This window comes from Chamaea fasciata, unplaced genomic scaffold (genome assembly GCF_029207755.1).
Source record: "Chamaea fasciata isolate MVZ Bird 193981 ecotype frontalis unplaced genomic scaffold, bChaFas1.0.hap1 SCAF_3, whole genome shotgun sequence".
In the NCBI taxonomy this organism is placed as follows: domain Eukaryota; kingdom Metazoa; phylum Chordata; class Aves; order Passeriformes; family Sylviidae; genus Chamaea; species Chamaea fasciata.
Genome location: NW_027094088.1, coordinates 75,540,958 through 75,558,881, shown reverse-complemented (window position 1 = coordinate 75,558,881; position 17,924 = coordinate 75,540,958). Strand labels below are relative to the sequence as shown.

General features: G+C 34.4%; 1 long non-coding RNA gene across 1 annotated transcript; it reads left to right on the top strand.

The window, feature by feature from the left end:
• Window positions 1-3,743: 3,743 nt before the first annotated feature.
• Window positions 3,744-13,044, top strand: LOC136287792 (uncharacterized). The gene is made up of 3 exons (XR_010720336.1): window positions 3,744-3,810; window positions 9,571-9,735; window positions 10,655-13,044. It is a non-coding gene; the product is annotated as an uncharacterized lncRNA (long non-coding RNA).
• The last annotated feature ends 4,880 nt before the right edge of the window (window positions 13,045-17,924 follow it).

The window sequence follows — 17,924 nt, the reverse complement described above, 5'->3', positions numbered from 1 at the left end:
TGAATATGAAGTCTTTTTTTCTATATGCTTGACACCCCCCTATTACTAATATATCTGAGTTGAGAAGTGATCAGCTAGTCTTTGAGATCTTAAATGGCTGTTTTTCTGAAGGGAAGAAAGACCCACAAACAAACTGTTGCTAGTTTTAAAATATTTTGATTTTTGGTTTATACACATTTCTTAAAGGAGTGGGAGAGGAATAGCTCATTTCCCTGAACTTTGTTGAAAACCCCTACACTTAAAATTTAACTTGCTATGAATTTCATGACCCATTGTGATCTCATAGTAAACCTGATCATTTTTACCTCTTTTTTTTCTTTTTTTTTTCCCCCCTGAGGAAAGGGTTTGTTTTTGTTTTCCCTTGTTTCCCTCATGACATTAATGGATTCAAAGATGGTTGTAGTTTCCATTGCTTCAAACATGGTGTCCTAGACACTCCCTTAGCAGGTCAAATGCTGAGGCCCTGCCAATCTGATAAGGGATCTGGACATGTCCCAGTGACACTAAACCAACATTCAATTGTTCTCTCCTTTAACCTAAATATGGACTACATCCAGTCACACTTGATAATAATAATATTATGCACAATAATGTTATGCGTAAAAGAATTCTTAGCATATTCTAAAAGCTCTAAGGTCAAATACCATAAAAATTAAGAAATGCCAGATATAAATCCACTAGTGTTTTTCTTTGTCCTACTATCTAATACCATTTTTTCATGACTGACTCTTGAAGCAAATTGTGAAATAAACTAACCCAAGTGTTATTTCATTCCCCCTGCTCATAATGTGACCCTCTGTCTAATACAACTCATACAATTAAAAAAAAAATTAAATATCTCTTTAGCTTTTCTGTGGCAGTGATCACTACAGTATCAGCATATCCATAAATATTAATGGGACTATTTGTGGCATTTTAGTAAGAGGAAGGGGTGGAGATCTTGTTAAATAAAACTGAGGGGGATTACAAAGAAACACAATTCGAAATCAAACTTATTAACACAGTTAACGTTAATGCATCTTCTATTTCCAGAGCAGTTCTTATAGACAGCAACTGCAGCTGTGAGCTCTCAGCAGTTCTGAAGATAACCCTCCCCAAGTTAAGCCCACAGAAAATGATGGAGATGTAATTAATATGCAGTCTTTAAAAACTTCAGCTTTCTTTGGATTAAAATATTGCCACAGATGTTTTGTAGTAGAGGTATGAACAGTGTTCATTCATTAGAACACTATTATCTTAATGATCCTCTGACTCCTTATTCAGTAAAACATTTCTGGTTTTTCAGGAGAAGAAGGATGATACAGGTGACATTCCTTCATTCCCTAGCACTGATTCACACCGAAAGTTTGCCATCATCTTGTTGCAATGGGTTTGACACAGTTATCCTAGCAAATGTATTCAAATAAAGGCTCTGTTTTGAACCTCCATTCTGTCTGGAACTTTTGGTTACTCATCTCAGACTCATTCTCCTCACACAGAAAATTCTGATTTTGTTCTTCTCCTCAGACTCCTAATTTCTGAGTATAGCCAGTCCACACTAATATCACAGTGTGGCAGTCTCCAATTCCATGGTTTTTTTCAGAGTCTCCCTTTTGTATGTTATGTCCCTCTGTTTTAGGCTAAAACATCTTCCTCTTCCTAGCTGTGAGGGTGGGATCTGAGAGAGAGGTTGGCATCCACAAGCATGGAGTGGCAGAGAAAATCCTTTGCCTCAGGCTGACATCAGTATAACATTGTCATGGTATCTTAGTAACTGAAATCTTAGAAGTCTTAGCTCTCATATGAAACCTGTGTTTTTTTCAAAAGCTTCTTTACGTCACAAAATTGAGACCAGAGACAGAAAACACAGTTCTGGTACAAATTCCAAATTCCAACTTCCTTACTGAAACAAGGAACTAGATGGAAAGATTTTCAGAATTTATGTTGTGAAATTTAATCTGTTCTCCATATTTATGGAGGAACATTTAGTCTGATTTTGTTATTAGATGAATAGAAACCGAAAATACATCTGAGCTGCCACAGAGTGCCATCACAAATTCTGTTAAATAAGGTTTATAATAACAGTCTTAAAAATTACCAAAAGCGAAGTCAGACAGCTTTAATGGGAGCATCCCTAATGACTTCAATAATGATACCTTTAAAGAGATTAATTTCAATTCTTTTCCACCGCTACAGATGTTGTTAGCCCCATGTTACAGACTTATATGATCTACAAGAAAGAACTGAAGCAAAGATCATCAGGGAAGATTCCTAGGCACACAGCACAACTATTTTGTTATACCTGACTGTCAATTAAAATTTAAAGTCAAATTCGAAAGCAACTCTGTCATCCAGTACTTTTGTTACTTAACAGTGTTATGACAACAGGATTGCTGCCACCAAACCTGGCTAAATTAGTTAAAGCTCACTCTCATACATACAATGTGCAGGCTATTTCCCAGGCCTTTCTCAGAGTGTTCCTGCAAGGCCAAGGCTAGCACAGCTTCTTCTAGGAACTGCAATTTGTACAAAAAGCATTGCCTCTCATTTATTCTTTAGTAAAGCTCAGGAAATAGATCTGTGCCTCCAGCAGAACTAGCAACCAATCACCTACCACAATGGGAAAGGACATATCAAAGGCAAGGAAGGAACAGGCAATTTTTAAGATCCAGTACTGTGTTTTCTACTGAATAACGTTGTTGCATTAATGAACAGCATTGTGGATTTTCTTGTTTTGCAGAAAGGCATAAATGTTTCTGTGCTTTATGCTACTGTCAGTCTTGCAGCACTTAGGTCTTCTTGTAAATGTAGCTTTTAATCCCTGCTGTGCACACTGTCCTACAGACTGTTTGTACTTTTGTCACCTAGACAGGCATCACCTGATTCTTTAAATGACGTAGCAGCAGATATCACATTGGCAAGTGATTTAAAGATATTCCTAAAAATGTATATAATCTTTGACTAGTTAATGCATTCTATTTTCCTCATAACATCCCTGAAACTAATAGAGTAGTATTCTCATAATATCAAAGTCCCATCTTTTCAGAAAATGTTAATACATCATCTATTAGTTTAAAAGTTACCATCTTAGCACTCATATATTTAGGTGAACAGACCTTTAATTATTTGATTTAGTATTTTAAAAAACCCACATTTCTGGACGTATTATCATCATTACCAAATTACATTATCTCTGCTTTTTGCTTTCTGCAATTAACAAACTCCGTAGGATTTAACAAAAGACCCATGCAAAGTGTGGGAGAAGAGAATGGATAAATCAAAGGCAAACATATTATATATTTTCCTAGCATTTTCTTAAATTTACTGAAAAATTAATTATTTACCTCATAACTTATTGGTGTTAAGGATGATTTTCCAAAGCATATATTTATAGGAAACTGGCATTTCATGCTGTAGCTATCAAATGCTGCCATATGTGCTGCCTTTTGTAGAGAAATTATCATCGATCTTAGGAAACATTTGTTAAAATTTAAAATAAACACAATTTAATAGACTTCAACAGAATACAAATTTAATATTCTTTCGTAATTCTTTGGCATTCAAGATTTTATGCCAGCTTCATCACTATTAGACTATGTGAATGCCTACCCATTTTGGATTTTCAGCTGTATATTAATGTTTTAGATTCATCCCAATCGACTTAAACCAACTAAAACTTAGGTATTTGGCCTAAAAGGGTCATCTGACCATGCAGTCACACCTAGTCACCATTTAGTCATTTAAGCTCCCCCAGAGGCTGATTCATCCCACCCTCAGATTGCTATCTAAAGTAGAAAGGATGGAATTGTTCTATGAAGGTTCCTACTGGTGGTAAGTTAAAACACTTGCAAACAAGTTTGTTTGTTTTGTTAAGCTTTCCTCATGATTCAGCATTGTGGATGCCAGAACTGATTGGGGAAAGCACAAACAAGTGCTAATCTCCTGTCCTTAACAGTGGACCACATAGGTCTGATTATTCATGAAAATCTTTGAGAACTTCTGAATACTGAGGTACCTCATTGGCTAGTGCCATTTTTTTTTCAAGTTCTACTTTTTTTTCTTCCAAATATTTTGTTATTGTAAAAAAAATCATATTTGTTTTAATGTGGACATAGATAAGGGATGAAAGTGAGCTGTCAATAATTGAATATAACGGGCCATCTCAATGTATGATGAGAATTGGAGTCAGAGGATGCTTTTATGGTATTTCATTCCACAGTAATTAGAAATAAAGCTCATTTGCTTAAAAGCATGCCGATACTGACATAGCAAGAGTCATGTTTCTGGATACCCTGTATTTATTTGGGAAATTGTGATATGGAATTTAATTATAATGCAGCTAAGGATTTTATTTTACTTTGACCTTTTTAGTGGTTGAAAGTAAACCCAGGTTGCAGAGGTGTAAGTACATCAAACATGCAGAGAGGTACAGAGATATTAGATAACGGGAAACTCACCACCCGTCAGCACCTCAAATTGTGTCTGATTTTCAGAGTTTGGAAATCAGAATATTTTTTATATAGTTGTGAAAATAATTAATATATGACTATTTTAACTGACTGGTGAAAGACTGATTTTCTGCAAGAACTTAGATGACACTCATGGAAAAATAGTGGTGCCAAGATATCTTTGTTATCATGGCTGAAATCTTTCATTAGAAACAGCTGATACTACAACTACAAAAAGTGAAAGCTGAATAGACATAGTGATTAAATAAATGAAACTTCTTTTTCATTATGTATTAAAAATGACTGATGAACAATTAAAGCCTTGATGCAGATCATTTACCTGAGATGTTTATCTAGCTCAGCCTATTCAGATCCGTTTGTGGCCACAATGTACAGAAAAGTGTATTTTGGTGCTTTTGGTAGGTTAAAGGATTCAAATAACAATGGGCTTATAAATTTCAGTGTCTTTTTCTGACCTAGAATTTCAAATAAATTTCTAACTTTACTTCCCCCTTTAAGTTTACTTAAACTTTTTCCTGTACATATATAACCCAAAACATCTTCAATTTCTTCATGGTCTTCCCACTGTCTTGTCTATTTCTTTGCAAAAAATTCTACTAACCTTCAGCAAAAAGAATTGCCTAGAAAAAGACAGTTTTCTATCCAGCTCTGAATTGAATTTCCTCAGCTTACAAACCTCTTTTCCATTTAATGTCCTTTTCTAGTAGCTATTGAGTTAATTTTTTTTATTCTCTGGATCTATCATCTGCTTTGCTTTGATTTCATTAAAGAGCTTAACCTGAGTAGGAACAGCTGAGGCTCATCACAATGTGTCAGGGCTACTGTTCTTAGCTGAAAAAGAAGGAAACAAGGTATGGAAGTGACTGCAAGGAAGGGGATTGGAGACTAAGTAAAATCTTCCACAGAAGTGCTCTCTGAGGGATTAATATACACCACAAGAAAATCAACTATGATAATTCTGAACTAGAAAAGGTAAAGAGGGTTCTGAAGAGGATGTCAAAGGAATTGCAAAGATTTGTTCTTTCCCACCTCAAAAGCTTTGTCTTACCTTGAGAGGGATGTGGGGGAGAAGTGGATGTGCTTCATCTCAGGTGTTGGAGTTATATCCCAGGACTTATGCTCTGTCTTTGAAATTCTAGCTTATTTCAGCAATAAACCTAACATAAGACCTTAGTTACTAAAAGCAATCTCCAAGTAAACAAACAAACAAAAAGAAATACCTATATTATATTTTTCTTGGATTTTTTTTGTTTGGTTTTTTGTGTATTTTTTAATACAGTGAAGCAAGCTAAAAAAATCACTAAGGGAAAACATTAACATTTTTCTTGAATTTCTCTCTTAAAGCAAGACTGAACAAAAGTATCCCATTTTTCGCTTGAGCCCCTTAAGTAGTATATTTTTTCTTTAGAAAAAAATACCATTCTTATTTGTCTGTTTTGGTTAATATCATGATCTACAACTTTGCTGACTTATGCATTGGACTCAGAAATTACTGGTGACTTGTTAAAAAAGGGTTTTAAAGAGTCATTGCGAAACTGAATGAATTACATAACATACCAGGTGAAATTCATCTCTATCTAAAGTAATAAAGTTTTAACAATGTGATCAAAAACTATCCTAAGCGCTTGCTTAATGAGAGTCCATAAGATTTTACACTTCTTGCGACTAAAACAGTGTAATTTAAATGGTACCCACTAGATCACATCTGCTATCTGCTCAAAGGAGACTACTTCATTTAACCACCAATTTTATGCCAAACCCATTTGTTTATTCTCATCTGAGGAGTATTACAGTTTCTCTTGTTTACAACCCAGGTATCTTAAGGAGAAAGGTATCCAACCCTAGGAGAAAATAATTTCTCAATTTCATAGCTACCTGTCTGCAGTGGTTTAGACCAAGAACTGAGCTAAAGAAGAATTCACAAGAACTTTTCTGTCCAGTTTTTCAGAAATTCTAGTGTAAATTTCCTTAAAATCAAAAATCACTTCATTAAAATTGATTTTTTTTTCCCTGTATCTGAGCTCGATCTGCAGAAAGAAATCCAGAAGCCTGGGTGAGATAGCATTACAATTTCTGGAAAGAGTTAACCTCCTCAGAACAGGATCAAGAACAAGCAGAACCAAAGCAGATCTTCCTACGATAGTATCTTTAAGACCCTACAGGATGATTTTGTAGGTTAGAATTTGAAACAAACACAACGAAAGGGTGTAGCCCCTGCTTCTAGAATATTGACATATTTTAGGTAAAACTTGTGAAACATCATTAAAGGAATGAGTTCTTGTTCCACTCATTTGCTGCAGAAAAGATGAAGAACAAGACACATTAAATGGGTATTCTAATTAAAAGAAATTAAAAAATTGTGTTTGGAGAAAAATCTCAGTTTTGACAGTATGTGGGAGTTGATTCCACGACAGTGTTAGATAAAGCCCCTTTCCAGTTACATGTTCCAGAAAGAGACCTGCTTAGTATTCTGAATACTGAATTATATTTGGGCAGGAATGAAACAAGTGTCTGAAAGGTTTAGTTATAAAGCTTCATCTGTAAATGTCCATGTGTTCTCTGGGAGCTCACATCACTACTCTGTTGTCTGACTGAGTAATAGAGCACAGCATCCTAAGTCCATTCGTTAAGACACTAAAGTCTCAATATTTCTGTACAGAAACTAATTTCTCCTCTCTTAAAAGCTCATTTTTAACTTAATAGCTGCACAGCAGTGTTTGTATTATTCTGCAGCAGCCCTGTACATGTAACAAGAATGAGTCTCATGCTTGTATTCAAGATTCTGTCTTCTAACATTTAGTGAAACTAGATGATAAATTCCTATATCAAAAATTAGATTATTAGATTAACCGTTCTGGTTTGTTTGTTTATTTATTTATTTATTTATTTCTGATAGGTCCACTTAGCCAGTTTATAAATCCCTAAAATACTTCATGTTTCATGTGACAATGAACTTATTTTATATATATATATAATTAATATATAACTTTTGTTATATAGAAAGGATCAGAAAGTCTCATTTATCAAATAGAGGTTTAGTTCTTGGGTACCTGGACAATCAAATGTTGCTTGATTAAGTTTATAATTACTAGAGACTCTCTCATTATAAAATGCCACTGATATTGATGCGCCACTTGAACTTATCCCTCTATCATGAGTAAGTGGAAGTAAACACCAGCAGTGCAAACTGCAAATCAGTCCTGCTGTTTGCTTGAAAAGGAATTTAAAAAATTATATTGAAGAACAAAATAATATTTTTCTTATTCTGGGCAATAACACTCTAGATTTTATTTTAGCATTCTTGTACTGGATTCTCCAGGAGTTCTGATTTAGTCAAGCCAACACCCAATAAAGAACTGGAGTTCTTACGGAAGGATGAATTGGGAAATAACACCAAACCAGTGGCCACATGTGGACGTAGCTGACAAAGCAGCACAATTCAGTCATCTGCTCTCTCAGACACAGAAGCTAAATATGAATAACTGAAGTCAGAATGAGCTACTCTCCTTACATCCATTAAAAAGTTGTATGAGAGGTATTGGTGTCATCTAAATGGGTTCACCTCATCCAAGAGGTATTTGAAATACCTGAAACAAAATGCTTTAGACGGTGCCTACTTCTCTCTTTCTCTTTCTCTGGAGTCATAACTTCAGATTCTGCTGTCTTTCTTATAACTGCCTAAAACTGCATGAGATTAATTCCATTCTAAGTGTTTCTTTGCCTAAATTCCCAAAGGGGTCAGATTGGACATTCCTTTTCGGAGCATGCCTAAACGGTACTGACAGTTTTAGCCAAGTGTAACAGGGGCTGACTCATGTTTTACCTTAAGTCTTAATGACTAAAACAAGGTAAGGTGCCTGTGTCAACTTACCCATCAGCCTAAAGTTTTCTACTTTGCAGGAAATTGTCCTGACCAGGGTGCTGTGGGCTATATAAGAATGAGAGGCTCATGACAAAGGCAAATATTGGGACCATTGTGCTACTGGTTAAGTTGCTTCACTGAGCCTCTCATGTTAAAGCAATTGCTTCCACAGTTTAATATAATAGTCATTTGAATAGAGGATGAAAATGAATCTAAAGTTTGGTATAATAAACAAAACTAGGGAGGAAAAGGAGGAATGAAATATAGGGGTAGATGAATACACGGGGCATTATGTAAACAGGTGTGCTTGGGTGGAAGCAAAAACATTCTTCCTTTACTGTGAGATGGCTGAACCTTCTTTTGATTTTGGCCAGCTCAAAGTCATAGCTCTAGAAACAGAAAATTTATAAACAAATATAAAGTTTTTTTGTAATGACTTCTACCCACACTCTTGAGCTTCAGGCTATAATTTGATATTTAATTTTTATTTCATATTTGTCTATATTTTCTTAGGAGTCTACCAAGTGAGTCCCAAAGAACTACTTAAAACAGATGTTACTCAGTGCATTTATCACAGTAAGGGGGCAAGGATCTTACTTTCAATAAATGCTGTACTCTCTGTAAGCACTTTACAGTTATGTTCATGGGTAAAAAGATACCTGGAATTGCATAGACTTCTTTAGGACAGCCTGCTGTTCTTTAAGATAATTTTACTTGTAAGGTGTTAATTAAAAAAGGTAGCAAAATTTAGATAGAAAATGTAGTCTGATGCCTATCTTTTGGTAAAAACTTTTTTCCAAATCAAGAAAAACGAGGATTAGTAAACCAGGTGTTTTATAAAATGGATCATTTCGAAGCTCAGATTCTTTCAGATGTTTTATGTCCAAAGACATGATGACATGCTTATAAGATGTGCACATGATAGTAGAACCATACAGGTTTTAGAATTTCAGATGTCAGAGACCCACCAAGTTTTTATTTATTTTATTTTTTATTCACTAAGAAAAAACAAACAAACAAAAAAACACCTCATCTATATTAACTGAAAATAGCCATGCCTATGTGTGTTATCAGATTAGTGATTCAGAAGAAGAAGAAATCCTCTTAGAATCTGGTATATTTCTGGAAGACATGAATGATAACCTGACTGAATTCAGGAACTTTTGTTCAGCTGAATAAAGCAGAAATGATCTGTAAAGACCAGGATATAAAGTTAGATGATATATTCATCTTTTGTGGTGTCAAACCTTTCCTCCACAGGGGTGATGTGACACCAGCTTTGTCATTTCTTCCATTTTGACTTACTAGTATTTCCAAGGCTCTTGTCATAGCTTGTAAATGTGAAGCAAGAATGTCCTGATGATCAAAGAAACGGATTTAACAGATGACAATGATATTGACTTACTTCAGGATCAGTCTGAGGCTGTAAGTGAGTGGAATTGTTTGTAAAAAAGAAATGGATATATTTTTTTTGTTTTTAAAACTCTTCAGGATTTTTTGGCATTTACCCAAAGAAGCAGGTAGAAATGAAATAACACTGGATTATTAACCTTTCTAATAAGCACAAAAAATTGAAGACACCTCAAACCTTCTTTTCAAAACAAGTATCAACCATTGAGAATATCTGCTTTTCTTTCAATGATCACATTATTCTGCAAAATACATGCAAAAAGAATTTTCTAGTACTAAATAAAACCTAAAGGAAAACAAGACTTTTTTTAAATCCATCATCCTGAAACTGCTTTTTTCTATATGAAAAGCTTTTGTAATCTGTCACTAAAATGGAAAAAAAAAAAGAAAATTAAGAAAAAAATCCTCCCACTTGCATGTAGATGTTCTGGTATACTGCCACATCTTAGGGGAAAATTATTTTTTTTTACATTTTAAAATATATTAACTTCTTTTACTTCTAGGACAGTGTCAGCAGAAACTTATTAACAATTATATGTATTTTTAAGTATTTCTCAATTCTTTCTCAGCATATTCTATTGAATACTCCTGCTGCCAATTATGCAGCTTGTGATTTTTTGTGTGTGTGCATGGAAAGCAAAAAGCCTCAGTTAGCCTAGCTGTAACCAAGGGAGTCCAAAATCTTTTTGCTTTCTCTACAAGGCATTATTCATATAAATGCAAAAATCCTTATGCTTAATTAAGCAAATACCTTTGGAGAAAAAAAATTGTTTAGAATCTCCTTGACTAAGAGTTCTCCTGGAAAAAGGAAAGAAAATAAACAAAGATGTGGGAAAAGAAAGAAAGAAAGAAAGAAAGAAAGAAAGAAAGAAAGAAAGAAAGAAAGAAAGAAATTATTAAAAGGATGCAGTTTAAGATCTTTCCTTTGTTTCAGGAGTGAGAAGATTTATGAAGGAAGCCAAATTAAGAAATCTGGAAACTCACTGGAAGTCCACTTCAGAAAATAAGGAAAAATTGCAAAAATGGCGAGGTCACTGGGATTTTAAAGTACTACTATTTTGATTTTTTAGGAGGTGTTTATTTTACTATTTCACAAAAAAAATAATAGGATGTTTCTCGCTTTTCTCTTGGAAACTGCATCTGGCTTTTAGTTTAGCCAGTTCCTTGGGTTTTTAAAATTTATCTGTAGCTTCCCAGGGAGTAGTTGCTCAGTTTCCAACCTTGGCCATGCTGTTCATGGCCAAGCAGGACAGCAAAGATGAAACACTGTCTTCATTGAAGCTCTTGCCTTGTGATTTGATAAAGTATCTCTGCAATTAGGCCATCAGCCTTTGGAATGGGCACATGGCATTTGAGGAACACTTAAGCATATGCCAGAAGTTTTCTGAAAACTTAAAAGTATATTTCAAGTTAATCTTGTTGAAGGAATTGACTTATCACAGGTTTGCTTTACCCCATTCTGTGAAGAGAGTACCTGCTATGTCAAGTAAAAAAAGGAATGATGGAAGGGATAGAAAACAATTCCCATCTGACATGTATCAAAAATAAAAACTGTGGATTTTAGTACTCAACTGATGTACACAAATAGAGAGAATTAAAAATGTTTTGATGTATCCATCAGGTCCAAAGGACTACTTTGATTTTCTTTATTCACATTTACTAAATATCAGGTGAGAGCAGAATATTTCTCAAAATAAGGAAGACCTATTGAATTTGACTACAGCCTTAAAGAAACACCCTCACTGATGCCCATTATAATGACACTTTTAAAATAAAGGAATATGTTTCTCTTGCACTGGAACCAATTGGCTTCACCAAATTGTGAATAATTTTAAATGATAAAGCCATTTTACTAGCTTCTGCTTTTAGAGATGTAATTTGAATACCCAGAAAAATCAATATCTGCTTTGTTACATGATTACAACCAAATAATTGAAATATCAGAAGGGCAGTGAGCCACAGAGCCTTTGTATTGAACAAATAAGACACTATAATGGCCATGCTTTGAGTATAAATGCAGTTCTCAATTTAACTGTGAGCAACTTCTGAAAGTAGTTTTTTAGAAATCTACAGTAGGTGTGTAAAAATGAACACCTGAAAGCAGCAGTGACACTTTTCAGCACTCAGCAGTGTCATCAGTTTTTAAACAGAACTTCCCATTGCTCACCATAGCCCTGCTGCAGACAAGACACAGAAACTCCACTCAGGGAAGAACATTATGCAAAATCAAGCCAAAGTGACAAGATTGATTTTGGACAAGTCTGAAGGCTGGAAACAAGCTGCTACTTTTTGCAGGCTAGGAACAATATTTTATATACCCTGGTTCCTCTGGAAAAAAAAAAAAAAAGAATAAAAAGAAAGGATCTATATAACGGAAATAATTCATGTTTTCACTTGTGAAGAAAAAAGGATTTTCCCTTATGATATAAAATCAGGAGAATCTGTAGGTGAAGCACAAGTCAAGGTTAATATAAATTATGTATCTGCTACTTAGTTGCATGGCAGAGCAAAGGAAAAAAACAGGCTTTCTTATCAAAGAAGGACTGCAATATTATTTCAAAGACATTCACTGTGATCGTAGGATAATAGTTTTAAAACTGGAGTAAGCATGAAGGTTGAGCAGCTTGCTTAATGAAGCGCTAGCCTTTCATCCCTAGCAGTATAATTTAAATCCATCTTTCAGTCCTAAGTAAAAGGAGTGGCCTCATCTTTGTCCCTCACGGACAGTCATAAACATTGTATAACCGCTGCATGTTATTTGACACAATCTAGTACAACCAACAGCCATTTTCTCAGTAGAACACCAAGGTTTGGCTGTCACAGAAGCTGAAATAACTATTTTAAATTTTTTTTCCCCATCAAAACAGCAACTTTCAAGAGTACTTAAGTTTTTGCTGAGGAGTCGGTAATATTCCCCACATTTTCTCAGGGTAATCCTCATTCCAGGTGTGACTCCTTATCTCCAATTTCTGCATTGATTCCTCTAAGATCCAGATTTTAACAGTGAAATTTGTGTTACATATATTCTTTCTTTATTTTTAAGGTATCCACAGGATTTCACTTTTTGATCTAAAACTCCTGACATCTTATGTATAACACCAGTATCTGATTTCAAGAACTTAAACAAGATGAAAGTAGCATTAAGTGAAATTTTGCAGGTAGTCTTGTATCTGATTTTCAGTTACCTAATATGGAGAATTGCTTACTTCTATTATTAATGTCAATAATATAAAACATTTTGTGTATTCTTAACTGACAGGGATGAATGTAAGACTACATGTTCATGTCAACCTAAAATCATTTTTTCAATATATAAAATAAATAGCTGTGTCGTGATTTGTGTGTGTCTTTTCAAATAAAGTGATGCAACAAACACTGATGTTTAGAGAGCCTAGGCAAATCTATGAGTCTTGGAAACTTTTCACTGTGAAATCAACCAGTGACCCAGTGACTGGTAATGATTACAGATAATGTGCCCATTGTCAGGACATAGAGGAGCTACTTTTGACATTTTTCTCAATATTTCACCTGCCATGGAAATAACTTTTAAGATTAGGGGGTTTATTCTTTAAAAAACGCTAACTGATTCTTCTTTTCTGCAGTGAGCATAGAGCTTCAGTTCATGTCAAGAGGTTTTTTACTGTTTGTACATTAGTGCAAAGTCAAAATTTTGGTCACATTCAGCCTCAATAAACTGGATTAAAAGAGGTAATATATGTAATTCTCTGTTGAGAGTCTCAAGAGGAAATGGCTTCAAGTTGCACTAGGGAAGGTTTAGGTTGGATATCAAGAAGAATGTCTTCACCAAAAGAGATGTCAAGCATTGGAACAGGCTGCCCAGGGAAGTGTTTGTGAACCCATCCCTGGAAGCATTTAAGTCATGTAGATGTGGCATGCAGGGACACAATTTAGCAGTGGACTTGGCAGTGCTAGGTTAGTGGTTGGATTTGACATCTCGAGGCTTTTTCTATGCCAAAAATTCTATAATTCCTAATTTCTTCACATTATGTGCATATACAAATATGAATTCTTACTCTACTACTCTCGTAATTTACCAGGAAATTTTCTATGTAGTGATTGTATCAGTGGTTCCTTCCATAAAGTGTGCATTCTGTACCTTATTTTTTTGTTTGTTGAACTGTATCATATGTTTTTGTTCCCTTCTACATAGTGAAAAGTAAGGTTGTGAAGCTTTTACTACGAAGAGCAGCCTCAGTGAATTAAATCCTACCTCAGCAAAAGTAACCGCAAAACCAGCTACACAAGCACAGAGTTTGACTCTGATTAGTACCAAAATTACTTTAAAGGTATTTGTAAGAAAAATAATTTATAACAAAGCATCCATAGGTTTTCAAAATCTAACTAAGTCTTAAGAATCATTGTACTGGTATATTCATGGGGATAATAAAATTTTAAAAAACCCCATATTTGGGACATTATCTTCTTTCGGATGCTGGCATACAATAAAGACCCATCTGAACTCTGGGAGGTTGATATCTTTTTTGATTTGAAGGTAAAAGATAAACAAATTTTAAAAAACTCATTATAGAGAATTAATTTAGTATTTAAAAAATTTACTGCTCATACACTCTAAAGCACAGTTTTTTGTTCTGTAATTAAACAACCCCACTAGCAAAAGTCATTGTATCACAAAAGGAAAAAAAATCCCCTCTTCTCCTGAGATTACAAATTATCCATGTCTGTTTATTTGTAAACCATACATCTTGTGTTAGCCAATAAGGTTTTAGGCTTTCTTTTTCTAATTGCAATCCAATTTACTTTCAGCTATTTTCATGCAGACAATTAATTCAGAAAGGAGTGGGGGGGGGGGGAAAGCTGAAGCATATTGATTTTTAAGAACATGATACTCCATTTTTGTAATGCATAAAGATACATTTTGTTTAAGTAATAATAACATAAATGTGTGTTTGTTTGAGAGTGATGGTATCCTGTAGTCTGCCTGGCTTTGATAATACAGAAGTAACATTTAAAATTACCTGGCATTTGATTACTTCTCTGGAAACAGGTGTGTGCATTCAGAGTAATATTTTCATTCATTGCAGTCCATGGGAAACTTTATTCTGCAAAAATAATACAAAACCCCATTCTCAATTAACAGCAACCCGTGTTTTCTTGGAGCAAGTTGGAGGGGCCTAAGGATAAAACAGAGAATCCATGAGCTGGATTATGACTTGACATGGTACTTAAATCCACTCTTCTAATAAGCCTAAAATACCACATCAAGGGGAATTTCAAAGACTACCTTTTTACAAAGTCTGTACAGCAATCTCTTTTTCTCAGTCTCAAAAGCTTTCAAGGGCAAAAAGGCCAAAACATGAACACTATCTTGTCTGCAGAATTCACATCAAACATAGCATTTAGAAACAGTTTTCTATTCCATGTTTCATGAGAGATCTTTAAACAGTTACCAGCTTAAATTTCATTTAATTATTAAAGAAGGCATTCAATCTTGACTACTTTTTATGAAATCCTTTTGACAGAAGGAAAGCTCACTAAAATTCACTGATTACCATTTTAATATTTGTGTACTGTGAAAAATGACTTTGCTTTGTTGATTATTACAATGCAGTTGTGATTTTTCAAACAGACACTTTGCTTGGTTAACCTTAAGGAGGAGGCTGCAAGGTTGATACTAGCTGTTACCTAGAGGCCAAGAGTGCATTGATCTGTAAAGATATTACCAAAGAAAAATCTATATGATTTTATTAAATTAAAACCAACATCTACCTCATCATCATCATGAAAAGAAAACAGAAAAGGCCACGGAAGCAAATATCTCATTATCAAGTGTGACAAAGATTTAATTAGGGTAATTTTTCAAGAATATTTGCTTACTGGGCTGTGGCTTTTGTATGTCTCTAATTCTTCAAATATTTAAAGTCTGTGTTGCCTCTACAATAAATGAGCAATAAATTCAGCAATGTCCTCATAAAACTTTTTTCCCTTTTTTCCCTCTCATGAAGGGGGAATGCCCAGATTCATTGGAGCAGAAGTGGTTCTTTGTTTTGCTCAAGTAAAAGCTGTTCAGGGATGGAGATCAGAGCTGTAATCCAACCACATTTTGATGCTAAACTTCATTGACAACAGGAAGAGGGTCTTGGAATTCTAAAACTTTATTTCTTTTTAAACACAGTTCTTGTGGTTTTATATATATATACATACACATATAGGGTACCTATGGAGTTGTAATACTGATTTAGTAAATAAGTATGATAAAAAAATTGTTGATTAAGTTCCCCTTCAATAAAAATATGCAGAAATGTGGAGATGTATTCCAGCAAATGTGCATGTCCGTATGGTGTCAAGAAGTCCTGAGTTCTTTAGTTACATTTATTAAAATAATCGTTAAGTTGGTGGACTTAAGGGTTAATTATTGCTTGTTGATATAAGAATGCCAATTTTATCAGACAGTTTGCATTATAAATTTTGCACACTTTTATAAACATAGTTATAGAGATTTATAATTATAAATTTTGTGTATAATAGCTAAAAGTTTACAGTTACAATTTTTGCTTTTATTACTATGCCCAAATTTCTTTACTCCCTTCCCTTCCCTTTCCCTTTCCCTTTCCCTTTCCCTTTCTCTTTTCCTTTTTAATAAAATTAATTTACTTGTATTAGATTTGCAACCCTTTCTCTACCCGAAAAAAAAATGAATTTTTCATTGGTTCCCTAAATTTCCTGCGTATTGCTTTTACATTTATTTTCACTCTGATATATACTTATTTTCTTGGTGATTTTCCTCAAATAATGTCCCTAGACATACCCCAAGCTGAACTTTCATGGCAAATCTCAGTCCTGTGTGCTTTGCTTTGTTTTGTTTTGTTCAGTCACTTAATGACAGAGCACACCTTCAATCGTCTGTGAAGTGCAGGGTGAGTATTTCTATAAGGCACAGCTGATTTTGCTCTCACTATGCAGAGCAGTTAAAATAGATTGCCAGGTAAGCTGGTGTGTCTTCAGGTGCTACTTGCATGACCATAAAGAGAGTTAAAAATGTCACAAGAAAAAGTGCTGAGCAAATGCATCATTTAATGTGAATCCTCAATAAGAGACTCTGGAGCAAAAAGGTTACACACACAGAAGGCCATTCTAAAGCCCCCAGGTGGACTGGCCAGAGGAATCCTTCTTGAATGGCCCCTTAAAAGGGGAGCTCTGGGGATTAAAGCCTCTCTTTCACTTGGATAAGGTCTGGCAAAGGAGCTGACTCCAGTGGAGAATGTCAAACCTGTTGGAGGTTACTTTGTGTTGCAAAGCAGCTGCACAAAAAGAGAGTTAATTCTCAGCTCCCCAGAAGATGTCTCTACTTAGTTTCAGGAGCATAAGCTTCATGTGGCCAAAGGCTAATGATAAAGTGAAGACATTTCTCAGACGAAAAGTTAAGGGCACAAACTATCTGCCAATAAAACTGAAAAAGAGTGAAAAAGGCTGAAAAACTTAGAGAGGTTTTATTATTTCTATGAAATCTGTATAGTTTTCTTTCAGGAACTTGTATCCAGATAATTAGGTATTGCTTTGTCTCCATTGCTAAATGTAAGAGAAATACACTTTTTTTTTTTTTTTTTTTTTTTTTTTTTTTTTTTTTTTTTTTTTTTTTTTTTTTTTAATAGGCAAGCAAGTGAAAATGTTTGTCTTTTTTGGTTTTTTTCAGTGTAATAATGTGCAAGAATCTGTTACAAATGAGAAAATGATCAATAGTAACAGCAATGTTGAGTCTCATAGTTGTGTCTTAAAATGAAAATCAGTCTCCATGTAGAAGAAAGAGCTGTCAAGACAATTCTCTTCTCTGGCTGTGGAATAAATGCATAAATAAGATAAAAGCATTGTGAAAAAATAAATTCAGTCCAACAACCGTGCTATTTATTCTTAAAGTGCTATAGAGAATACAGAATTTTACTACCATAAGCTGCCTTTTAAATTACTTTAAATTGTATGGCTATCTTCAGGATTAGTAGAAAATACTTCTTCATGGCCTGCTAAAATATATATTTGTGCATGTGTATGTATATAAGTATGCATATTATTTCTAAAGTGATAAACAGCTCAAACTCATAGTGTGAGTTAATTATGTTGATTCTCAAGAGCCCAAGTAAGGCAAGTGAATAAACTGCTAAATGTGAGGAATAGAGGAGGTTACAGGCATGATGTAAAAGAAGAAGGCAAGAGATGTGATTTTTTTTTTA